Source organism: Bufo bufo, chromosome 1 (genome assembly GCF_905171765.1).
Source record: "Bufo bufo chromosome 1, aBufBuf1.1, whole genome shotgun sequence".
Classification (NCBI taxonomy): Eukaryota; Metazoa; Chordata; class Amphibia; order Anura; family Bufonidae; genus Bufo; species Bufo bufo.
In genome coordinates, this window is record NC_053389.1 from 511,052,466 (window position 1) to 511,078,936 (window position 26,471).

Here is a 26,471-nt window from a genome sequence, read left to right on the forward strand (position 1 = left end):
CTCTACTAACAGAATATAAGGCGTCCTATTGGCCTGTGTTTGTCCTGCTCGTGGAACTCACAGCAAGCATCTTTAAACTATGGTGATATCATATCACTTTGGCTAATTAATAGAAGTTCCAAACAAGAAAGTCCCCTGATAATATGCAATGTCTGTGGCATGAGCACACACATTACTGAGGTTAATTAAATGACTCTGAAAATAGTAGTACTTTCACTTCCTACCACAGCTATTGTTAAGCTAATAGATTTAACTACTCTAGGTCTGTTATTGTGTAGACTGTTTCCTTTTTTTAGAGAAAACCTTTGGTATGGTACCCATAATTAAGCTGCAGTACAAAATCCTAAAAAATTACATAATATATACACACATGGACAAAATTGTTGGTACCCTTCCGTTAAAGAAAGAAAAACCCGCAATGGTCATTGAAATAATTTAAAATTGACAAAAGTAATAATAAATAAAAATTTACTGAAAATCAACTGATGAAAATCAGGCATTGCTTTTGGTTCAACAGAATAATTTATAAAACAAACCGATGAAACTGGCCTGGACAAAAATGATGATACCCTTAACTTAATATTTTGTTGCACAACCTTTTGAGGCAATCACTGCAATCAATTGATTTCTGTAACTCTCAATGAGACTTCTGCACCTGTCCACAGGTATTTTGGCCCAGTACTCAGGTTTGAAAGGTGCCTTCTCCAGACTGCATATTTCAGCTCCTTTCACAGATGGTCAATAGGATTTAGATCAGGGCTCATAGAAGGCCACTTCAGAATAGTCCAATGCTTTGCTCTAAGCCATTCTTGGATGTTTTTAGTTGTGTGTTTTGTGCCATTATCCTGCTGGATGACCCATTACCTGCGACTGAGACCAAGCCTTTTGACACTTTTGCAGCAGATTTCACTCTAGAATGCCTTGATAGTCTTGGGATTTCATTGTACCCTGCACAAATTCAAGACAGGTACAATGTTCTTTTCTTTGTATGCTTCATTTTTGAGTCTGTGAACATAGAGCTGAAATGACTTGCCAAAAAGCTCCAGTTTTGTCTCATCTGTCCAAACAACATTCTAGTCTCACTTTTTTATGATTTGATTTCAGCAGTGGTTTTCTCCTCGGTAATCTTCCATTAAGTCCACTTTGGCTAAGACAGCGAAAGATGGCGTGATATGACACTATTGTATCTTAGCCTTGGAAGTCACCTCTAATCTGGAAGTTGGAAGTTTTTCTAGGCCCTTTGGTTACCATTCGTATTATCTTTCGCTTCAAGTTGTCATCAATTTTCCTCTTGCAGCTACGTCTAGGGAGGCTGGCTACAGTCCTATAGACTTAAGCTTTTGCAACTCTGAGCAACTCTAGTAACAGGAACATCAAACAGTTTGAAGATGGTCTTATAGCTTTTACCTTTAACATGTTTGTCTATAATTTTATTTCTAATCTCCTCATACAATTCCCTCTTTAGATTTCTTTGGTCCATGTTCAGTGTGGTACCCACCATGATACCAAACAGCACAGTGACTACTTTTTACTGTTTAAATAGGCAGTCTGAGTAATTACAAGTTTGAAGACACCTCTGGTGCTAATTACAGGACACACTTTAGTTTAACATATCCCTATAGTCAAATAATTTTACATTTTTTTCTAGGGGTACTATCATTTTTGTCCAGGCCAGTTTCATTAGTTTTTTTTTTATTATTATTCTGTTGAACCACAATCCAAAAGCAATGAATGATTTTCATTGGCTGATTTTCAGTAATTTGTTTATTTATTACTACTTTTGTCAGTTTCAAGTTATTTCAGTGACAATTGGGGGTTTTCTTTCTTTAATGTAAGGGTTGAAACAATTTTGTCCATGTGTGTGTGATTAGTCCTTTGATTTACTTTATTTTATTACTTTATTTTTTATTAAGATTTACTTTTACAAACTAGATTGTAAGTGCCTCCTGTATCAATACTGCAAATCTCTATCTTAGCAAGGTCACCTAATCCTTGCATATAGTGTTCAGATATCCTTCAACAGTGTTTTGCTGCCCTCTTCTGGCATCAAATTGGAAGTTCTAAGAAGTCATTTACAGGTTTATTTACTAGCTTCCTTAGAATATATAACTTTAAGCTTTGTAGCCGTACATTACTTGTAAATTTGTTAATACTAAAAGTATTTAGAAATACTGTTAGAAATTTGTTGTATCTCTGTAAAATAATTTACTATTTTAATTTAAAATGTATTCATTAAAATTAAAATTCTTTATTTGTTAAAATACTATTCATAGTTACATTTATATTGTTAAATAATCATACCTTTGTACATTAGTATAAGGTTAGATTCACATTTCAGTTGGCGCCTCTGTCACAGATTCTGTCAATATAACTGACATCTTGACCCAACAGACCACTGTAAGTCAGTGTGCAATGTAATGTACCAGTGGTATCCATCGTGCAATGGTTCTGACCCTGTGATGTGGCTTCTTTTATAAACAGAAGCCATAACACAGATGTGAACAGAGCCTTCTAAATAAATAAATAAATTATTTTTTACTATGAAAAACAAGTTGTAGATGCAGGAAAAGTCTAAGGCATATTGGCACACCATAGACTTTTTCCAGGGGGCGGGTGCCCACAGAGAGGGCTCTTAGTGCCTCCTCTGGCACCCGTGCCATAGGTTTGCCAACACTGTTGTAGATAATAACAAATCTAATGAAAAAGTTAATCTACCAGAATGAAAAAATAGACATTTTTGAATACAATAATAAAATGAGTTTGTGATATTTGTGAAGTAAGTGTTCACAAACAAAAATTGATTTATCAGCCCAGGAACATTGTCGTAGGGGTGCACTAGTATCTCTCCCCTAGTGCAGTATACCATATAAATTAATCTGACCTAGGCAGAAAAAAACAACAGCTGATCGGGTTTGGGTTTGTTCTCACATACTCTTTTTTTTATTTTATATAAAGGTTTCTGGAAATGGTCAGCAATGTTAACATTGCAACTGTGAGTCCTTGTCAACTTTAGACGCATTTTTATGTGTTGGATATAGGGGTTCAATATTTTGCCTGAGTGCCATATTTTTTATCTTGTTTTTTTTTTTTTGCCATAAAGATGACATTGTTAAATCTAACTGTCACGGCCACGGCTATGGTCGTGACTCCTCAACCGCATGCGGTTGCCTGCGGTTTGGTTTTGGTCTTCAATCACAGTTGAGGGCCGCTGGTTTGTGGCCTCACCTGTGGTTGCCGCGGGCAACTAGTTGTATGGTGTTAGTTTCAGCAGAGCAGCCTGAGCGGTGCTGGGCAGCTTGCTGCATTGCATGCGGTTGCACCTAACAACCTTCATGTTGGGTGTTGTGTTTGTTTGTCTGTTGTGCACTGTGTTTTGTGTTGTGTGTGCACTAGGACTCTTCCCTTCACTGTGGCTGCCCGTGGCAACATTTGGTTGGATGTGTACATGTGGTGGCAGTGTCCCGGCCTGCCGGCTGACTCCCAGGACATGGTAGCCACCCATGTCGTTGCCTGCGGCAACAGCCACAGTGTGATCTTGGTTTTGGACACTTCCCCTTTAAGTGGTGTTTTCCATTCCCTGGTGTTGGAAGGGTTAACTCCCTTTCTGTGTGTGTGAGACACTGGGTGTGTCTGTGTGGGTGTGGCCTCTTAGGCCTATAAAGCCTCAGTGTTTGGCATGTCTCAGTGGGTTGCTTCAGCCATGTGTAGCTGGAGCAGCCTCCTGTGTATAACATCTGCCAGTGGGGGCCACCCTTGTGGTCATAGCTTTATCTGTAATGTATAAGTTATGTTTGCATGATGTTCAGTTGATGTTTCCCTTTGTTTCCTGTTTAGTGCAACTATGGATGTCCTGGTAACCTGTGTGTTATGTGTGCTATGTCCCTTTGTGTTCTGTGGACATGAGTAGGGCATACATGGGTTCCAGTCAGCGTGGCTGTGACAGGTACGTGTGGAACTTGTTTAGTTCCCCTGTCATATCTGTATGTTGTATGAGTTCCCCCATTCCTTGCAGCTTGGCCAGTGAGACCCCTGTTCCTCCGCGTCCAGAAGGAACAGGCCGTCTTACCCTGCTCCTAGGTTAGGGCCATCTTGAGGGCTAGCAGGGACTTCAAGGTTCCGGTGCATGAGCCCTCCTACCATCAAGGTCGGCTCATGTAGCTAGGAGTCAGGGTCAGGTTAGGGATGCGTTTAGGAGGTGACCTGCTCCCTAATCCTGTCGTCCTGGCCGAGCCACCTTACATCTTCTGGCATTGCACGGCTGAGGATTTTCTCCATCCTCAGCCGTGACACTAACCCAATAATTAATTTGGAACAATTTGGAAATGGTTTGAGAATTTTTAGAACTGGTTACGGACACCTAAAATATATGGAGAGTTTGTTTATTGCAACACCTAGAACATAATTTAACCAAGAAGGCAGCATGCTCAAAAACAGCCTAAACATGTACCTTCTCCATTGTTATAGAAATGTTGATAAATCACCTTGTGTTCCATGTATTCTTTATTTAAATATATATTGTGTTTTTAGGAGGTTTTATGCTGTTTTATATTATTGTTGTTACGGTGCAATTGACTATTTTTGGGGCCATGTACTTTGGACCAGAATCAACTGTATATAGCATTTCTTAACATATTATAATTACAAATAGTAGCATAATTAAAATGATTAGCATCCTACACAAAATATTGATAGTATCTTTATACAAAGCTATATTTTGTTCTTTTTTTTCCTTTTTGTCACAGGAACACTTTCCCAATAAACATCTGATACAGATTCCTATACAGTTTGATGCATGAGTTCTTTCTCATCTGTTTTCATCCTTTTGCAAGAAATTGAGGATTGAAATGCTCACCAAAAGGCTTCCATACTTGAACCTGACCGTGGACGGATCCCAAACAGAACATGGATTCATCGCTAAAGATGACAAATTCAGTCCATATCTGTCCAGTTTTCTCATTCACGACACCAATGCAAATGAAGGTAGCGGTAAATATCATAGCAGGGCATGTAATAGGCACAATGACACAAAATTTCCTTCTGCCAAGTGCCTAGAAATAGCGTGGGCAGAAAAAGGGGCACGTGATGAAGGTGCCACTTGTGTCTACATGGAGGTCAAAAAAACAGTGGGAGCTGCTTATGCTTGTCAGTGGATCAAATGAGCCTCTCTACAGGTGATGTTTCTGAGCCATCCAGAGCCTGTTTGCCATATATGCGTGCCCTCACTTATCCTCTACTCCCTACACCTCCTAACAGCTAGGTCAGAATGGCCTAGATGGAGAGCAGTTCATCAAAATGACCATCCTGCTTCTCTCAGTCCAGTGATGTGCCCTCTTTCAAGCTCAGTCAACTGGGCAAAATGTGTTTGAATGCATCATAGAGGCATGTCTTCTACCCAAAAGTAGCTTCTGAAAGCCTTTTTATAGGGCAGAGGGGGAAGCACTTTTGTGGTGAAACCCAGGGTGTAATCATACTACACCTGTAATCATTTATATATCTGCCTAGATCTAACTGATTTTTGCAGCAATCCAGCATTTCTATTTAGGTGTATTATTTTTTTGTTGTCAGTGAGTATATATACATATACAGTACCTTCATGATGGAAAGGAAAAGGGCATTCCCCAAACTGTTGCCATAAGGTTGAAAGCAAGGTATTTATTTGAGATGAGCGAATCGAAGCTGACGAAGTGGAATTTGATCCTAATTTCAGGAAAAATTTAATTCACACCGAATTTGAATTTCCTCACGCTTCGTGGTAACGAATCACATTTTTTCCTAAATGGCTGCTGCACGTGTGAGGACATGGAGCAAGGAACTCTGGGAAGGCGGGATCACGCATAATTCCATGCCAATAAGCAGCCAGGCTGCCATGTGATGTCACAGCCCTATAAATAGCCTCAGCCATCTTTGATTCTGCTATTTTCCAGTGTACTTAGTGCAGGGAGAGATGTCAGCAGGCGCTAGAAACAGAAAAAACTTCATTGTGCTAAAAAAAACTATTTACAAGTGCAGGGAAAGATTATTCAAGGTGTAGGGAAAGGATAGGGAGGAATCATTCCACAGCATTTATGTTAAACAGGGATCCGCAGGGGAGGTTACAGTCTGGGTAATAGGAACAATCCTATTACACCTTGTTGCTCTGACTGGGGACCCAAATTACCATTATTAATTCCAGCAAACTGTTCTTGTTATTGGGGTGTTACAGCCATTAACAGGGTTTATTACAAGGAAATATTTATACGTATTATTTGCCCTTGTGCGATGCAGTTTTATATTCTAAAGCATATTTTGGCTAGTATTAGTGTGAAAAAAAAGGGCCTATTAGCCGTTGTGTGTAGGGATGAGCGAACCCGAACTGTATAGTTTGGGTTCGTACCGAATTTTGGGGTGTCCGTGACACGGACCTGAACCCGAACATTTTCGTAAAAGTCTGGGTTCGGGTTCGGTGTTCGGCGCTTTCTTGGCGCTTTTTGAAAGGCTGCAAAGCAGCCAATCAACAAGCGTCATACTACTTGCCCCAAGAGGCCATCACAGCCTTGCCTACTATTGGCATGGCTGTGATTGGCCAGTGCAGCATGTGACCCAGCCTCTATATAAGCTTGGGTCACGTAGCGCTGCACGTCACTCTGCTGATACAAGCGTAGGGAGAGGTTGCTGCTGCGACGTTAGGGCGAGATTAGGCAGATTAACTCCTCCAAAAGACTTAATTCAGTGATCGATCTCCAGCTGTGGATCATTGAAGTGCTGATATTGAATTGCTCACTTTTTTTAGGCTGCCCAGAGCGTTTTTATATCACTTTTTTCTGGGGTGATCGGCGGCCATTTTGTGGCTTGTGGTGCGCCAGCACAAGCTACCACCAAGTGCATTTAACCATCAATAGTGTGGTTATTTTTTGCTATATCCTACATCAGGTGCAGGCTGAGCCTGTGTCACCCAAGTGCATTTAACCATCAATAGTGTGGTTATTTTTTGCTATATCCTACATCAGGTGCAGGCTGAGCCTGTGTCACCCAAGTGCATTTAACCATCAATAGTGGGGTTATTTTTTGGCCATATACTACATCAGGTGCAGGCTGAGCCTGTGTCACCCAAGTGCATTTAACCATCAATAGTGTGGTTATTTTTTGCTATATCCTACATCAGGGTCAAGCTTTCATCAAGTGCATTTAACCATCAATAGTGTGGTTATTTTTTGGCCATATACTACATCAGGGGCAAGTTGAGCCTGTCACCCAGCGCCTAAAAAATAGGCCTGACATTTATATTCATCCAAATCAGTACTGTTTTAGCTGGTCAAATTATTTGTAGTGACCGTAAAAGCACAGTTTTTGTTCTGGGTTGAAAAACTATTCCCAAATTTGCCATTCTCAAAATTAGTAGTTTCTGCTATATCAGGCCTACTTTAAATCTATCCCAAAAAGGGTATATTAGATTCAAGGTGCTGATAGTGTCATTCTGAAAAACTTAACACACACGCTACAGTGCAGATACAAGTCTAATTCTGTGATTAAAGGTATACCTGTCACACAGCGCCTAAAACATAGGTCTGACATTTATATTCCTCCAAATCAGTACTGTTTTAGCTGGTCAAATTATTTGTAGTGACCGTAAAAGCACAGTTTTTGTTCTGGGTTGAAAAACTATTCCCAAATTTGCCATTCTCAAAATTAGTAGTTTCTGCTATATCAGGCCTACTTTAAATCTATCCCAAAAAGGGTATATTTGATTCAAGGTGCTGATAGTGTCATTCTGAAAAACTTAACACACAAGCTACAGTGCAGATACAAGTCTAATTCTGTGATTAAAGGTATACCTGTCACACAGCGCTCAAAAAATAGCCCTGACATTTAAATTCCTCCAAATCAGTACTGTTTTAGCTGGTCAAATTATTTGTAGTGACCGTAAAAGCACAGTTTTTGTTCTGCGTTGAAAAACTATTCCCAAATTTGCCATTCTCAAAATTAGTAGTTTCTGCTATATCAGGCCTACTTTAAATCTATCCCAAAAAGGGTATATTAGATTCAAGGTGCTGATAGTGTCATTCTGAAAAACTTAACACACACGCTACAGTGCAGATACAAGTCTAATTCTGTGATTAAAGGTATACCTGTCACACAGCGCCTAAAAAATAGGCCTCACACTTATATTCAGCTAAATCTGTAATTACGGATGTGCCTGTATTAGTGTAATACGGTACCTTAATAGATAGCCAGACAGTGTTAGGTGTCTGTAAAAAAAGGCCTGAATTTTAATTCAATACATTGGCCCGAATAATATTTTTCTTATTGTGGTGAACGGGAACAATGAGGAAAACATCTAGTAAGGGACGCGGACGTGGACATGGTCGTGGTGGTGTTAGTGGACCCTCTGGTGCTGGGAGAGGACGTGGCCGTTCTGCCACAGCCACACGTCCTAGTGTACCAACTACCTCAGGTCCCAGTAGCCGCCAGAATTTACAGGGATATTTGGTGGGGCCCAATGCCGTTCTAAGGATGGTAAGGCCTGGACAGGTACAGGCATTAGTCAATTGGGTGGCCGACAGTGCATCCAGCACGTTCACATTATCTCCCACCCAGTCTTCTGCAGAAAGCGCACAGATGGCGCATGAAAACCAAGCCCATCAGTCTGTCACATCACCCCCATGCATATCAGGGAAACTGTCTGAGCCTCAAGTTATGCAGCAGTCTCTTATGCTGTTTGAAGACTCTGCTGCCAGGGTTTCCCAAGGGCACCCACCTAGCCCTTCCCCAGGGGTGGAAGAGATAGAATGCACTAACGCACAACCACTTATGTTTCCTGATGATGAGGACATGGGAATACCACCTCAGCACGTCTCTGATGATGATGAAACACAGGTGCCAACTGCTGCATCTTTCTGCAGTGTGCAGACTGAACAGGAGGTCAGGGATCAAGACTGGGTGGAAGACGATGCAGGGGACGATGAGGTCCTAGACCCCACATGGAATGAAGGTCATGCCACTGACTTTCAGAGTTCGGAGGAAGAGGCAGTGGTGAGACCGAGCCAACAGCGTAGCAAAAGAGGGAGCAGTGGGCAAAATCAGAACACCCGCCGCCAAGAGACTCCACCTGCTACTGACCGCCGCCATCTGGGACCGAGCACCCCAAAGGCAGCTTCAAAGAGTTCCCTGGCATGGCACTTCTTCAAACAATGTGCTGACGACAAGACCCGAGTGGTTTGCACGCTGTGCCATCAGAGCCTGAAGCGAGGCATTAACGTTCTGAACCTTAGCACAACCTGCATGACCAGGCACCTGCATGCAAAGCATGAACTGCAGTGGAGTAAACACCTTAAAAACAAGGAAGTCACTCAGGCTCCCCCTGCTGCCTCTTCTGCTGCTGCCGCCTCGGCCTCTTCTGCTGCTGCTGCCTCGGCCTTTTCCTCCGCCTCTGGAGGAACGTTGGCACCTGCCGCCCAGAAAACATGGGATGTACCACCAACACCACCACCTGCGTCACCAAGCATCTCAACCATGTCACACGGCAGCGTTCAGCTCTCCATCTCACAAACATTTGAGAGAAAGCGTAAATTCCCACCTAGCCACCCTCGATCCCTGGCCCTGAATGCCAGCATTTCTAAACTACTGGCCTATGAAATGCTGTCATTTAGGCTGGTGGACACAGACAGCTTCAAACAGCTCATGTCACTTGCTGTCCCACAGTATGTTGTTCCCAGCCGGCACTACTTCTCCAAGAGAGCCGTGCCTTCCCTGCACAAACAAGTGTCCGATAAAATCAAGTGTGCACTGCGCAATGCCATCTGTGGCAAGGTCCACCTAACCACAGATACGTGGACCAGTAAGCACGGCCAGGGACGCTATATCTCCCTAACTGCACACTGGGTAAATGTAGTGGCGGCTGGGCCCCAGGCGGAGAGCTGTTTGGCGCACGTCCTTCCGCCGCCAAGGATCGCAGGGCAACATTCTTTGCCTCCTGTTTCCTCCTCCTCCTACTCAGCTTCCTCCTCCTCTTCTTCCACCTGCTCATCCAGTCAGCCACACACCTTCACCACCAACTTCAGCACAGCCCAGGGTAAACGTCAGCAGGCCGTTCTGAAACTCATATGTTTGGGGGACAGGCCCCACACCGCACAGGAGTTGTGGCGGGGTATAGAACAACAGACCGACGAGTGGTTGCTGCCGGTGAGCCTCAAGCCCGGCCTGGTGGTGTGCGATAATGGGCGAAATCTCGTTGCAGCTCTGGGACTAGCCGGTTTGACGCACATCCCTTGCCTGGCGCATGTGCTGAATTTGGTGGTGCAGAAGTTCATTCGCAACTACCCCGACATGTCAGAGCTGCTGCATAAAGTGCGGGCCGTCTGTTCGCGCTTCCGGCGTTCACACCCTGCCGCTGCTCGCCTGTCTGCGCTACAGCGTAACTTCGGCCTTCCCGGTCACCGCCTCATATGCGACGTGCCCACCAGGTGGAACTCCACCTTGCAGATGATGGACAGACTGTGCGAGCAGCAGCAGGCCATAGTGGAGTTTCAGCTGCAGCACGCACGGGTCAGTCGCACTGCGGAACAGCACCACTTCACCACCAATGACTTGGCCTCCATGCGAGACCTGTGTGCCCTGTTGCGCTGTTTCGAGTACTCCACCAACATGGCCAGTGGCGATGACGCCGTTATCAGCGTTACAATACCACTTCTATGTCTCCTTGAGAAAACACTTAGGGCGATGATGGAAGAGGATGTGGCCCAGGAGGAAGAGGAGGAAGAGGGGTCATTTTTAGCACTTTCAGGCCAGTCTCTTCGAAGTGACTCAGAGCGAGGTTTTTTGCAACAGCAGAGGCCAGGTACAAATGTGGCCAGACAGGGCCCACTACTGGAAGACGATGAGGACGAGGATGAGGAGGAGGTGGAGGAGGATGAGGATGAAGCATGTTCACAGCGGGGTGGCACCCAAAGCAGGTCGGGCCCATCACTGGTGCGTGGCTGGGGGGAAACACAGGACGATGACGATACGCCTCCCACAGAGGACAGCTTGTCCTTACCTCTGGGCAGCCTGGCACACATGAGCGACTACATGCTGCAGTGCCTGTGCAACGACAGCAGAGTTGCCCACATTTTAACGTGTGCGGACTACTGGGTTACCACCCTGCTGGATCCCCGGTACAAAGACAATGTGCCCACCTTACTTCCTACACTGGAGCGTGATAGGAAGATGCGCGAGTACAAGCGCACGTTGGTAGACGCGCTACTGAGAGCATTCCCAAATGTCACAGGGGAACCAGTGGAAGCCCAAGGCGAAGGCAGAGGAGGAGCAAGAGGTCGTTAACGCAGCTGTGTCACGCCCAGCTCCTCTGAGGGCAGGGTTAGCATGGCAGAGATGTGGAAAAGTTTTGTCAACACGCCACAGCTAACTGCACCACCACCTGTTACGGAACGTGTTAGCAGGAGGCAACATTTCACTAACATGGTGGAATAGTACCTGTGCACACCCCTCCACGTACTGACTGATGGTTCGGCCCCATTCAACTTCTGGGTCTCCAAATTGTCCACATGGCCAGAGCTAGCCTTTTATGCCTTGGAGGTGCTGGCCTGCCCGGCGGCCAGCGTTTTGTCTGAACGTGTATTCAGCACGGCAGGGGGCGTCATTACAGACAAACGCAGCCGCCTGTCTACAGCCAATGTGGACAAGCTGACGTTCATAAAAATGAACCAGGCATGGATCCCACAGGACCTGTCCATCCCTTGTGCAGATTAGACATTAACTACCTCCCCTTAACCATATATTATTGTACTCCAGGGCACTTCCTCATTCAATCCTATTTTTATTTTCATTTTACCATTGTATTGCGGGGCAACCCAAAGTTGAATGAACCTCTCCTCTGTCTGGGTGCCGGGGCCTAAATATGTGACAGTGGCCTGTTCCAGTGTTGGGTGACGTGAAGCCTGATTCTCTGCTATAACATGAAGACTGATTCTGTGCTGACATGAAGCCAGATTCTCTGTTACGGGACCTCTCTCCTCTGCCTGGCTGCCTGGTCCTAAATATGTGACAGTGGCCTGTTCCAGTGGTGGGTGACGTGAAGCCTGATTCTCTGCTATGACATGAAGCCTGATTCTGTGCTGACATGAAGCCAGATTCTCTGTTACGGGACCTCTCTCCTCTGTCTGGGTGCCGGGGCCTAAATATGTGACAGTGGCCTGTTCCAGTGGTGGGTGACGTGAAGCCTGATTCTCTGCTATGACATGAAGACTGATTCTCTGCTGACATGAAGCCAGATTCTCTGCTATGGCATGAAGAGACTGATTCTCTGCTGACGTGAAGCCAGATTCTCTGCTATGGGACCTCTGTCCAATTGATATTGGTTAATTTTTATTTTTTTTATTTTTATTTTAATTCATTTCCCTATCCACATTTGTTTGCAGTTGATTTACCTACATGTTGCTGCCTTTTGCAGCCCTCTAGCTCTTTCCTGGGCTGTTTTACAGCCTTTTTAGTGCCGAAAAGTTCGGGTCCCCATTGACTTCAATGGGGTTCGGATTCTGGACGAAGTTCGGGTCGGGTTCGGATCCCGAACCCGAACATTTCCGGGAAGTTCGGCCGAACTTCTCGAACCCGAACATCCAGGTGTTCGCTCAACTCTAGTTGTGTGGTGAAGTGCTAAAATGATAGCACATTTTGTCGTTTATTAGTGGCAAAAGAAAAATATATTTGCCGTTGAGTGGTGCAGTTATATGTTCTAAAGCAGGGGTGCACAACCTTTTCTGGTTGGGGGCCACATTGTCAACCTGAACCAATTCCAAGTGCCGAAAATAAACTTTAAAGGGGTATTACCAAGTGAAATACTATATTTATGGCATATTGAATTTACAGTATATATCATGAATCTCTAGTTACACTTCTAGTACTCCCATCTAATGGGACAATACATGAAAGATTCATGTGAGCAGCCACAAGACATAGATGAACATGTCTGCTACCAGATGTTTGGGGGCCGCATAGAATGGTATTGAGGGCCGCATGTGGCCCCCGGGCCGCAGGTTGTGCACCCCTGTTCTAAAGCCTTTTGTGGCGTGTATTAGTGGCAAAAGAAATATATATTTGCCGTTCAGCGGTGCAGTTATATGTTTTAAAGCCCTTTTTGTCATGTAATAGTGGCAAAATAAAAATATATTTTCAGTTCAGCAGTGCAGCTATATCTTCTAAAGCTTTTGTCAGGACTGTAGAAGGAAACCGCGGCACTCCAATCTCTTCAATGTTATCTTTTGTTCATTCCACCAAATTCACAACGTTTCGACCTACTGGTCTTTATCAAGCTCAGTCTTATACAACTTATGTTATCATTAGTGCCTTCCCCCTTTACATAAAAACATCCTATATCCAATAATCAACATTCCCACATGTAACTCAAGTAATGAATTCAGCTTCTTACCCCATTCACAGGCATAGGGATCCGTCCATCGAGCGTACCTCACGCTTTTTTCCACCTTGTGTTTCTGGCGTCTTCATTAACACATTGCGCATGCGTTGTGACGTCATTCATGACGTCTTCCTTCCCCTGTGATTTGTTTTTTCTCTTTGTCTAACCTCCGTTAGGCCCTGTGGATCACGCGACTAAGTCACATGACCCAATCACCTGACCCAGAGGGGGCTTTAACCCGATGCGCTTTAACTCTCCTTCTAATTTCCCCTGAGTATAAGCAGAACACATGATCTAATGATTCAACAAACATCTTACATTTAATAGAGACATAGTTTAGACGGACCCTACTTTAAAAACAACTAGTCTATTGACACGATCTGTCATGTATGGCAAATATATTTCATATCTTTATGGGGGGTTCCCCTATTCAATATTCTCATAGACTTATCCCACGGGTGCTGTATACCTCCCAGGCTGGACAACAGATCATATATCTTACACCCCGCAATTAAGCCGAGTCTTTTTAACCACAATCATTCATTGAGCATATCCCATCTTCTATCATCCTCAGTTCTGGCGTACAGAGTCCATAAGGGCCCCTCTATCAGAGCTTCTGTGGACGCCATTCTATCATTAGCTTACGGGGTTTTCAATATCTGAAGCCCAATCACATTCAGGCCACTTTAAAGATCTTTATGCATATTCTATATCTGTAGGTGGCTAATATGACCTAGGTGACCCGTCCCCCTTCTTTCGGGGTACTCTTTTATATACCATATTAGGTTGTAGGTCACCTTCCAGTCAATAATGCCACCCATACAGTCAATTTTAGCCCTATCTCTAAGACTCCACTTATTGAACCCCACCCCTAGCTGGTTTATTTTTTAAGACAAAATATATAGATATGCATCTCTGAGTGATTTTGAGGTCTCTATTAAACAACTTTTTCAGGACTACATCATATTTCTATAATATGTCCAATCTTGAGGTATACTGTACCAGTGAGATTGCCACGCCATACATCATATTAATTTAGGGTCCCTCTTTCCTTAGAATGTTCAGCGTGAGGTATGCTCAGTTTTTATCTTTGAACCTGATCCCAACTGCCTGTTCATGGAGCATTCCAATTTATTTTGTGGGTAGAGAATAGGATATAAATATACTATAAAAAATATATATATTAACATATACAGTACAGACCAAAAGTTTGGACACATCTTCTCATTCAAAGAGTTTTATTTATTTTCATGACTATGAAGGCATCAAAACTATGAATTAACACAAGTGGAATTATATACATAACAAACAAGTGGGAAACAACTGAAAATATGTCATATTCTAGGTTCTTCAAAGTAGCCTCCTTTTGCTTTGATTACTGCTTTGCACACTCTTGGCATTCTCTTGATGAGCTTCAAGAGGTAGTCCCCTGAAATGGTCTTCCAACAGTCTTGAAGGTGTTCCCAGAGATGCTTAGCACTTGTTGGCCCTTTTGCCTTCACTCTGCGGTCCAGCTCACCCCAAGCCATCTCGATTGGGTTCAGGTCCGGTGACTGTGGAGGCCAGGTCATCTGGCGCAGCACCCCATCACTCTCCTTCATGGTCAAATAGCCCTTACTTTCAAAGTTTTCCCAATTTTTCGGCTGACTGACAGACCTTCATTTCTTAAAGTAATGATGGCCACTCGTTTTTCTTTACTTAGCTGCTTTTTTCTTGCCATAATACAAATTCTAACAGTCTATTCAGTAGGACTATCAGCTGTGTATCCACAGCGGTGCAGTTATATGTTCTAAAGCCTTTTGTGGCATGTATTAGTGGCAAACGAAAAATATATTTGCCATTCAGCGGTGCAGTTATATGTTCTAAAGCCTTCTGCGGCGTGTATTAGTGGCAAAAGAAAAATATATTTGCCGTTCAGCGGTGCAGTTATATTTTAAAGCCCTTTTTGTCGTGTAATAGCGGCAAAATAAAAATATTTTTGCCGTTCAGCGGTGCAGTTATATGTTCTAAAGCCTTTTGTAGCATGTATTAGTGGCAAAGAAAAAATTAATTTGCCATTCAGCGGTGTAGTTATATGTCCTAAAGCCTTTTGTGGCGTGTATTAGTGGCAAAACAAAAATATATTTGACTTTCAGCGGTGTAGTTATATTTTAAAGCCCTTTTTGTCGTGTAATAGTGGCAAAATAAAAATATATACAGAGAAATGCCAGGCCTCGCACAAGGGAGTGGCAGAGGCCTAAATGTTTCTGGCGCAGGCAGAGGTCGCAGCAGAGTAAGGGGCCGTGGCAGCAGGGGTCACTTCGAGAGGGTGTTGCGAGCGGTCAGGCTCCTGACCCAGAGACCGTTGAAGAGGACATCAGTGACGTGCAGACAGTACTCAATGATGATGATGTAGCTGATCGCACTTGGAAGTTGGGTGACAAAGGGGATTCATCATCATCGGGAGAGGAGGGTGGCAGCTTGCCTGTGAGGCAGCAGCAGAGCCAGAAAGTCGCTAGCATGGCCGGGAGTCAGCAGGGTGGCAGCAGTGGGAGGTCGGGACCCAAACGTTCCCGGGGTAGACCACCCGCTTCGCAGGAACCTACCTGCCTAGAAAGTAGAAGTGCATGGGTTCAAAAATAACCTAATCAGTCAGTGGTGTGGCAGTTTTTTGTTTAAGTGTGGCCAGGGTGTCAATGTTGGCACCACGGCCCTGATCAACATATGTAGCATCACCATAAAGTGGCCTGGGAGAACCGTGGCTCCGATGTGGTGGTCCAGCCTGCCGTAGCAAACGCTGCATAACCCAGTGGCATGCAGCCGATTTCAGGCAGTCAAGGCTCCACCACCTCAGCCGAAGGGAGATGTTTGTCCTTCCCATAATCGCCGGTCCTAATGCCCCTACTCCTCGCCCTCCTACTCCTTGTCAGTCATTCCATCAGCAATCGATCACTGAAGCGATTGCCAAGAGACAACACTATGCGTGCACTCATCCAAGGGCGCAAGAGCTGAACGTGCTCCTGTCCAAGTTGCTGGTGCTGCAGTCCCTCCCTTTCCAAGGGCTGGACTCTGCACCTTTTAGAGATCTGAGAGGCTTGTGCCGAGCCGAGGTAGAGTACCATTTCTTTGCCAAAAAAGGCAGTACCAGCCCTACACACACATGTAGAACAGAAGGCGGGCCAGTCCTTAAGCCTGTCGGTGTCTGCCAAAGTGCGCTGAAGTGTGGAGCTGTAACTACGGTCAGGGACAATACATGTCCTTTACGGCCCACTGGATGAATGTGGTTCCTGCACAGCCACACCAGCAATTTGGCCAGGTTATGCCGCTTCTGCCTCCACGTTCTCACGCCGTTGGTCCTGCGACAATGTCTGCCTCTGCCTCCTCATCCTCCACTGTGTCCTCAGCCTCCACTGCAGGGACAATTCACAGTGCCCCTCCAGCATGCCACATGTGCAGGGCACAGCGGTGTCACGCTGTTCTACACCTCATTTGCTTAGGGCGAACTTAGTCACACAGGGGAGGAACTGCTCCGTGTCCTTCATCAAGAAATCAAATCCCGGCTTTCTCCGCGACAATTGAAAATCGGAACCATGGTGACCGACAACAGGAGAACATGGTGTCGGCGCTGCGTCAAGAAGGGCGAGCCATGCACCCTGCATGGCACACTTGTTCAATGTGGTTGTCAAGCGGTTCCGGAAGTCTTCCACCCATCTGCAAGACATCCTAAAAATGGCCAGGAAACTTTGCATGAACTTCAGCCACTCATACACTGCAAAGCACGCCCTCCTTGAGCTGCAGCAGCAGAACGGCATCCCCAACATAGGCTGATATGCGACGTTTCCACCCATTGGAATTCCACCATCCATATGTTGGACCAACTATACGAACAGAGAAAGGCCATAAACTATTTCTTGATGATCCAAGCGGACAGGAGTACTCCCCTGTGTAACTTCGATGTCAGCCAGTGGCAGCTCATGCGTGACACCTGCCATTTGCTCAGGCCCTTTGAAAAGGCCACGTTATTTGTCATTCGCCAGTACTATGGGATGAACAATGTCATTCCACTGCTACATGTCCTGGAACAGATGCTGGTAAATCTGGCTGGTCAGGGGACTGGAGATGTAGTGCCTAAATCTCACGGCCACATGAGTCCTGTGGGGGCTTAACTGGAGGAGGAGAACATTAGAGAACAAGCAATGTGAAGAGAAATGTGTGGTTTTTATACACTAGTGACAGGAGAGTTCGAGCAGGAGCATCCATCCGTAGGAGCTACAGGGCCATATGGAAGATGAGGCAGAGGACCCAGACACACCGTGGCAGTATGCAGTGGAGATGGAGGCAGGGTGTCCCTCCGAGTCACTTGCACAAATGGCCCAATGCATACTCACTTGCTTGCATAGTGACAGCAGAATTGTCACCATTCGGCAGAGGGATGACTTGTGGCTCTCCACCTTGTTGGACCCTCGCTGCCGGTCCAAAATAGGGCCTTTTTTTTTTACACCCGCTGAGAGGGAGAACAAACTGAACTACTATAGAGACATCCTATGTAGTCAGTTGGCCGCTTACTATCTGCAGCATCATCCATCCTCGCACAGGTCTGACCGGGGGGCTCTCTGCGCTCACGTTCCACTGCCATGGCTGCTGGGGAGGGGTGGGGTGGCAGGAGCAGTACAAGCTCCATCAGCAGCAGCCTAAGTCTAGAGTCGCTGATGAGCAGCTTTCTTCACCTGCCTAGTGAAGAAACTACTCACCAGGAGCAGCATCTAGACCTGGAGCAGAACCTGAACGAGCAGGTGGTGGCATACTTGGAGTGCATCCTGCCGCTGGACTACTGGGCAGCCAAACTGGATTTGAGGCTGCAACTGGAAGAGTTTGCCCTGGAATAGATCTCCTGCCCTGCCAGTAGTGTGGCATCACAGCGGGTGTTTAGTGTGGCAGGGGCTATAGATACCCCAAGAAGAACTCGCCTGTCCATGAAATCTATGCCTCATTCATTTTTAGAAATGTGAGGTAGTCCACACTGTCGTAAGCTAGGCGAGTGCGCTTATAGGTCACGATCCCCCCTGCTGTGCTAAACGTCCTTTCGGACATGACACTCGACGAGGGGCAAGAAAAGAGTTCCATGGCAAATTGTGCCAGCTCTGGCCACAGGTCAAGCCTGCACACCCAGTAGTCCAGGGGTTCCTCGCTTCTCAGCCATTAACCTAATATAGTCGGACACCTGTCGGTCTAGGCGTTCCCTGAGGCTGGATCCAGAGGGAGGCTGTCGATGGGTTGGCTGCAAGAATGATCTCATATCTGAAGTGACCAACACATCTTCAAACCGCCCTCTTCTTGCAGGCGTGGTTGTCACGGCCATGGCTATGACCGTGACTCCTCAACCGCATGCGGTTGTCAGCGGTTTAGTTTGGTTGTCAATCACAGGTGAGGGCTGTGGTATTTGCCTCACCTGTGGTTGCCGCTGGCAACAGTATGTACGTGGCAGCTTGCTATGTTATGCATGCGGTTTCATGTGATATGTATGTCTGTGTGCACTCTGTCTTATGTGTGGTGTGCACTTACATCTTCCCTTCACTGTGGTTGCCCGTGGCTACGTTTGTCGTTGGGTACATGTGGTGGCAGTGTCCCGGCCTTGGGGCTGACTCCCAGAACACGGTTGCCACCCATGTCGTTGCCTGCGGCAACAACCACAGTGTGTTTGTCGTGTTGGACACTTTCCCTTTTAGTTGGTGTTTTCCCTTTCCTGTGGTGCTGGAAGGGTTAACTCCCTTCCCAGTGTGTGTGATGTCACTGGGTGTGTCTGGCCGTTGGGTGTGGCTTCTTGGGCCTGTGGGGCCTCTCGCTTTGGCGTGGCTCAGTGGGTTGCTTCGGTCGTGCTTTGCTGTTGCGGCCTCCTGTGGTTTCCATTTTCTTGTGGGGGCCACCCTTCCGGTCATAAGTTCTAATACCGTGATGTGTTGTTGATGTCTTGTGTCTTTGGTTTTTGTGCAGCTATGGATGTCCTGGTCCCTGTGTGTCTTCATATGTTTGCTGTTTACCTTTGTCTGTGTGGACAGCCTTTCCTAAGCACGGGTTCCAGTCAGCAAGGCTGAGACAGGTTTGGTTGGAACTGTTTGGTTCACCTGTCTTATCCATAGTCATGTTTATGTACCCCCCTTCTTCATGCAGCTTGGCCAGTGAGACTCCTGCTCCTCCGTGCCTAGGAGGAGTGGGTTGTCTTACCCTGCTCCTTAGCCCAGGGACCGGTCGGAGGGTAAGTCAGGGATCCGAGGTTCCTGCGCATGGGTCCTCCTACCAACAAGGTCGGCCCATGCAGGTAGGAGACAGGGTCAGCATTAGGGACGCAACAGGAGGTGACCTGCTCCCTGATTCTGTGTTCCTGGCGAGTAGCGACTGGACATCTTCCTTCACCGCACGGCTGAGGATTTCCCCCATCCTCAGCCGTGACAGTATGACCGGAAAGGCTCCTTGCTTGGAGGTTCCCTCGAAAGAGGGGGCAGCATGTACCGCCATCTACGGATGGGGTGCATGCGCGTTCTCCGGAGGGAGAGCGTTATAGGGGTATCACCGGTTACGGCGCGGTGAGTGGCATTCCCCGCCATTCCTTTCTCACCGTGTCCTTGTTGGTGTCTCCTTGTTTGTCATTCCCCTCCCCCCCTCCCATTGTTTTTTGTGCCTCACCAACCTTCCCCTTTTGTTGTTGGGAGGGGCTTTGAGGGGTGGGAGTATCCGGCCCTCGAAAGAGGGTGAAGCATGTACCGCCGTCTGCGGAAGGGGTACATGCGCGCTCTTCGGAGGGAGAGCGTTCTGGGGGTTTCGCCTCTGATGGTGCGGTGAGTGGCATTTCCCCGCCATCCCTTCACCGTTGCCTCGTTTGGCGTCCCCCTGATTTTATGGCACCGGTGTGTTTGTTTGGTGTGCGGGTGCACACCTTCGAAAGAGGGTGCAGCATGCAGTGCCATCCTCTTGTGGCCTGCATGCACGTTCTTCGGAGGGAGAGCGTTCCGGGGGATCTCCGTTAACAGCACGGTTGGTGGCTTTTCCCCGCCACCTTACCTTCCGTGTCCGTGTTGGGGATCCCTCGTCCCTCTCCATGTTCCCATCTCTGGTCGTTTGCTGGCAGCACTCCGTAAGTGGTCCGGCTGCGTGCTGGTTAGGAGTGTCTGCTGGCAGCGACTGGAGTGGGGACGTGTGTGGAGAGTCCCCTCGTTCATCTCTCTGTGGTTCTCTCCCCTGTGTCGCTGGTGCGGGCTGCAGGCCTCGTCGGACTGGCTGAGTTGTGTGCTGGGAGAGGATGCAGCTGACAGCGACTTTTTGGGAACCGTGTCTGAGAGTGGACGTCCCCTTCTCCCATCCCCTTGTGTGAGTCCCTCACTAGTTTCATTTTTTTGGTGGGGGGGCTTTGAGGGGTGGGAGTGTCACGGCCATGGCTAGGACCGTGACTCCTCAACCGCATGCGGTTGTCAGTGGTTTAGTTTGGTTGTCAATCACAGGTGAGGGCTGTGGTATTTGCCTCACCTGTGGTTGCTGCTGGCAACAGTATGTACGTGGTAGCTTGCTATGTTATGCATGCGGTTTCGTGTGATATGTATGTCTGTGTGCACTCTGTCTTATGTGTGGTGTGCACTTACATCTTCCCTTCACTGTGGTTGCCCGTGGCTACGTTTGTCGTTGTGTACATGTGGTGGCAGTGTCCCGGCCTTGGGGCTGACTCCCAGGACACGGTTGCCACCCATGTCGTTGCCTGCGGCAACAATCACAGTGTGTTTGTCGTGTTGAACACTTTCCCTTTTAGTTGGTGTTTTCCCTTTCCTGTGGTGCTGGAAGGGTTAACTCCCTTCCCAGTGTGTGTGATGTCACTGGGTGTGTCTGGCCGTTGGGTATGGCCTCTTGGGCCTATGGGGCCTCTCGCTTTGGCGTGGCTCAGTGGTTTGCTTCGGTTTTGCTTTGCTGTTGCGGCCTCCTGTGGTTTCCATCTTCTTGTGGGGGCCACCCTTCCGGTCATAAGTTCTAATACCGTGATGTGTTGTTGATGTCTTGTGTCTTTGGTTTTTGTGCAGCTATGGATGTCCTGGTCCCTGTGTGTCTTCATATGTTTGCTGTTTACCTTTGTCTGTGTGGACAGCCTTTCCTAAGCACGGGTTCCAGTCAGCAAGCCTGAGACAGGTTTGGTTGGAACTGTTTGGTTCACCTGTCTTATCCATAGTCATGTTTATGTACCCCCCTTCTTCATGCTGCTTGGCCAGTGAGACTCCTGCTCCTCCGTGCCTAGGAGGAGCGGGTTGTCTTACCCTGCTCCTTAGCCCAGGGACCGGTCGGAGGGTAAGTCAGGGATCCGAGGTTCCTGCGCATGGGTCCTCCTACCATCAAGGTCGGCCCATGCAGGTAGGAGACAGGGTCAGCGTTAGGGACGCAACAGGAGGTGACCTGCTTCTTGATTCTGTGTTCCTGGCGAGTAGCGACTGGACATCTTCCTTCACCGCACGGCTGAGGATTTCCCCCATCCTCAGCCGTGACAGTGGTAGGATTGGTACCCACACCTGTTTCGCTGTGGGTGGAAATTCCTCTGCCAGCGCCCGCAACAGCAGAATGCAGCATCTCTCGCAGCAAGGCCATGAAATTCTGCATCTGCCGGCCTCTGTGATGCTGGTATCGTGTCCACCATTTTATGTTTGTACCTGGGGTCTAAGTACGTTGCCACCCAGTACTGGTCCTTGCCCTTTATGCTTTTTATACAGGGGTCCATCTTCAAAGACTGGAGCATGAAGGCCCCCGTTTGCACCAAATTTGGAAGCGGTGGAACGTCCTGGCTCCTGCTCCTCGCCCAGGAGAATGTCGTCCTCGGTCTCCTCCTCCCAGCCACGAACAACACCAGGGATCCCCGAAAAGTTTAAAGTCCCCCTCAAAGCCTGCTCTTCTTGCTCCTCCTCCTTCCCCCAGCCACCATCCTCCTCTGACTCCTCTTTAGACTCCTGCTGACTTGTCTCAGATGGAGTAGCCCCCCTGGGAATTCATTCAGCATTGTGACTTCCTCATCTTCCAGCTCCTGCTCCTCGATGGCTTGATCAATGACATGACGCAATGCACGTTCCAGAAAGAAGGTGAAAGGTATGATGTCACTGATGGTGCCCTAGCTGCGACTGACCATTTTGGTGATCTCATCAAAATGCCGCAGAAGTCTACATGCGTTGCGCATGAGCAGTTATTTACACGGTGAAAAGAAACCAAGCTCCCCAGAACCTGTCCTGCTGCAGAGCTCATACAGGTAGTCGATAACGGTACGTTGCTGCTGGAGCATCCAATAAAGCATATACAAGGTGGAGTTCCAGCACATCGGGCTGTCACAAATCAGACGTCTGATGGGCAGGTGGTGTAGCCGCTGAATGTCAGCAAGATGAGCCATGGCCTTGTAAGATCTAAAATGGCCATAGATTTTCCTGGCCTGCTGCAAGACGTCCTGGACCCCGGGATATTTGGCAACGAATCGCTGCACGACTAAGTTCATAATGGGTGCCATGCACGGCACGTGTGTCATTTTGCCCTGTTTCAGTGCGCTCAGCAGATTGGCACCGTTGTCGCACACCACTTTACCAACTGTCAAGTTGAGCGGTGTTAGCCACTGATCTGCCTGTGAACGCAAAGCTATAAGGAGTGCAGCACCGGTGTGGCTCTTGGCTTCCAGGCACAACAGACGCAGCACAGCATGGCAACGTCCCTGGCATGTCGAATAGGTTCCGGGGATCTTGGCCGGTGCAGCGAAAGAGACGGTAGCAGCGGAAAAGGAGGAGTCAGCCGAGGAGGAGAGGGAGGATGGAGTAGGAGGAGGAGAAGAAGAGGCAGGCCTACATGAAATCCGTGGCGGTAAAACCAAATCTTCACGGGTGCCAAGGGTTACATGCTTGACGGCCCACCCAGTGGGCAGTGAAAATTATATACCTTCCCTGCCAGTGTTGGTGGAAGCTGGTATATCGCACCCCTCAATCAGTATTTGTGTAAGCAGGTATATAGAACTCCTTAATCAGTATTTTGTAGAAGCTGGTATATTGCCCCCCCCCCCCCCCACTTTAATCAGTATTTTGTAGAAGCAGGTATATCGCACTCCTCAATCAGTATTTTGTGGAGACCGGTATATAGAATCCCTGAATCAATAATTGGTGGAAGCTGGTATATCACACCCCTCAATCAGTATTTTGTGGAAGCCGGTGTATCCCAGGCCTCAATCAATATTTGGTGGAAGCAGGTATATCGCACCCCTTAATCATTATTTTGTGGAAGCAGGTATATAGAACCTCTTAATCAGTATTTTGAGGAAGCAGGTAAATCGCACCCCTCAAATCAATATTTTGTGGAAACTGGCATATAGAACCCCATAATCAATATTTGGCGGAAGCAGGTATATCGCACCCCTCAATCAGAATTTTGTGGAAGCCGGTGTGTCGCAGGCCTCAATCAATATTTGGTGGAAGCAGGTACATGCGAACATAGACATATGTTCACATGTTCGGCATATCGCGAACGAGCAAAGTTCACCGCGAAACGACCGCTGGGCGAACCGAAAGGCCATCTCTACCCAGGAACAGCAGCCATTGGCTGGAGAGAGAATGGACTGCATAGGTGCTAGCACTTTAAGAGCAGGAGAGAGCGTGTGTCCTATAGACAGACTAAACAGACGGATGAGTAAGCACTCTGGTGCTATGCCCACCAGGGGGAGACCAATGGGCACGGACAGCACCTTCCCAGGAACACCTGATAGATGAGTATTCTAGTCTCCCAGGTACGGACCACCAGTATAGCATTTATTACACTTTTGTGTCTACATGGTTTACCCCAGCACATTGTTTATGATTGAGGAGTTTAAATCAAGTCCAAGTTCTGGTTGTCCCTCTGTAGATTGCTGAATGTCAAGTTGAATTACTCTTTAGCATATCATTATTCACAAAGTGTTGAATTATTATCTGTACCATTCCATCTCTTTTTGCTATACAACTCCTACAGCAAGTTTGTTCCTCTGTTTGCCACAAGTTATACCTTCCACCTACTCTTTGTATACCCAATTCCTTCAATGTTTCACATCTCAAACCACTGGTGCTCAACTGCTACTGCAAGTCTCCATTCTTCTCCCACTCCAGTTGGTCCTGAAGATGAGTTTAAGGTGGAGACCACCCTTGATGTGAAGAAGGTTAGGAGGAAAGCATTCTTTCTGGTGAATTAGAAGTGATTTGGTCCTGAGGAAAGATTTTAGGAGCCTGTCAAGAACATTAGTTCACCAGCTCTTCTCAGAACAGTCCATCTGTGGTCTTTACCAAAGAAAAGTATGCTTATGTGGGGGAATTGTACTGTCAGTGGTCGGTATCCACCAACATCTTTCCTCTCTTTTCGCGCATGCACCACTTTTCACGATACTCAGGGTTGTCCCTCCCTGCCTCTTTCCCCTAGCTCTGGCTAGCACACATGCACTCTTCTCACATGGGCTAATCTGTCCTCAACCTTTGACAAAATTCCCTGGGCTGGTATAAATAAGACACTTTTCTCTATTGTAAGGTGCCTGAGAAAAAGGTTCTGACCTTCTGCACCCAACCTCTGACTGAAAACCTGCTCCTGTGCCACCTGTCCAAACCTCCTACTTATTACCGTATTGAATCTGTGCTGCCTGCCTGGATCTAGTGCCATTTTACCATACTGAATGAACTCTGCCTGAAATTACTTTTCTGCCTGTCCCTGAGGCCCCTTTGCCCCTTTACACTGCTTAATTGAGCAGGCAATTGTCGGGAAGGAAGCGTTTGCCTGCTCGTCAGTGAGTCTACTAAATTTGAATGCAGTGATCTCCTTCACAGTATGGGAAGGAGCGATCAGTAATGCCATTGCTCATCTCTATATAGAATCATAGTTTGCCGGCAGCAGAATGCTGTTTAGACAAAATTATAATTTAGGTGACTGTATGAACGAGCCTTTCCCTTATTCATTGGGTAATCGTCTGCACCTTTACATAGGCATATTATCGCTAAGGATTGTGCAAACGTTTTTTACCGATAATCTGTCCAATGTTCACCTTTAGGTGCTATGCACCATTGTCTTTTGACCTGCTTGAGTCAGCAGTCTCTGAACAGAGTCTACTCCTAGATGAAACGCCATAGTTGCCGTGCAGCAAAGTCCAGATCCCCAAATAAGGAAGAAAGGGTGAATACTAGTGGACCACCCTGACAATGCCCTCAAGAATTGCCTCAAGTCAAATCTATTTAATTACATAGTGGGTTCCTCACTCGCTGCGTTGTACCTTGATTGTTATCTCCGCTGAGCTGTAGAAATATCAGTATTGTGTGAATAATGTGTGAATGAGAGGTGATATACACTCACCTAAAGAATTATTAGGAACACCTGTTCTATTTCTCATTAATGCAATTATCTAGTCAACCAATCACATGGCAGTTGCTTCAATGCATTTAGGGGTGTGGTCCTGGTCAAGACAATCTCCTGAACTCCAAACTGAATGTCAGAATGGGAAAGAAAGGTGATTTAAGCAATTTTGAGCGTGGCATGGTTGTTGGTGCCAGACGGGCCGGTCTGAGTATTTCACAATCTGCTCAGTTACTGGGGTTTTCACGCACAACCATTTCTAGGGTTTACAAAGAATGCTGTGAAAAGGGAAAAACATCCAGTATGCGGCAGTGCTGTGGGCGAAAATGCCTTGTGGATGCTAGAGGTCAGAGGAGAATGGGCCGACTGATTCAAGCTGATAGAAGAGCAACGTTGACTGAAATAACCACTCGTTACAACCGAGGTATGCAGCAAAGCATTTGTGAAGCCACAACACACACAACCTTGAGGCGGATGGGCTACAACAGCAGAAGACCCCACCGGGTACCACTCATCTCCACTACAAATAGGAAAAAGAGGCTACAATTTGCACGAGCTCACCAAAGTTGGACTGTTGAAGACTGGAAAAATGTTGCCTGGTCTGATGAGTCTCGATTTCTGTTGAGACATTCAAGTGGCAGAGTCCAAATTTGACGTAAACAGAATGAGAACATGTATCCATCATGCCTTGTTACCCCTGTGCAGGCTGGTGGTGGTGGTGTAATGGTGTGGGGGATGTTTTCTGGGCACA

General features: G+C 46.9%; 1 long non-coding RNA gene across 1 annotated transcript; it reads left to right on the forward strand.

Moving 5' to 3' along the window:
- The first annotated feature begins 1,641 nt into the window (after positions 1–1,641).
- On the forward strand, positions 1,642–19,517 carry LOC120987104. The gene is made up of 3 exons (XR_005775914.1): positions 1,642–1,802; positions 5,566–5,568; positions 19,504–19,517. It is a non-coding gene; the product is annotated as an uncharacterized LOC120987104 (long non-coding RNA).
- The last annotated feature ends 6,954 nt before the right edge of the window (positions 19,518–26,471 follow it).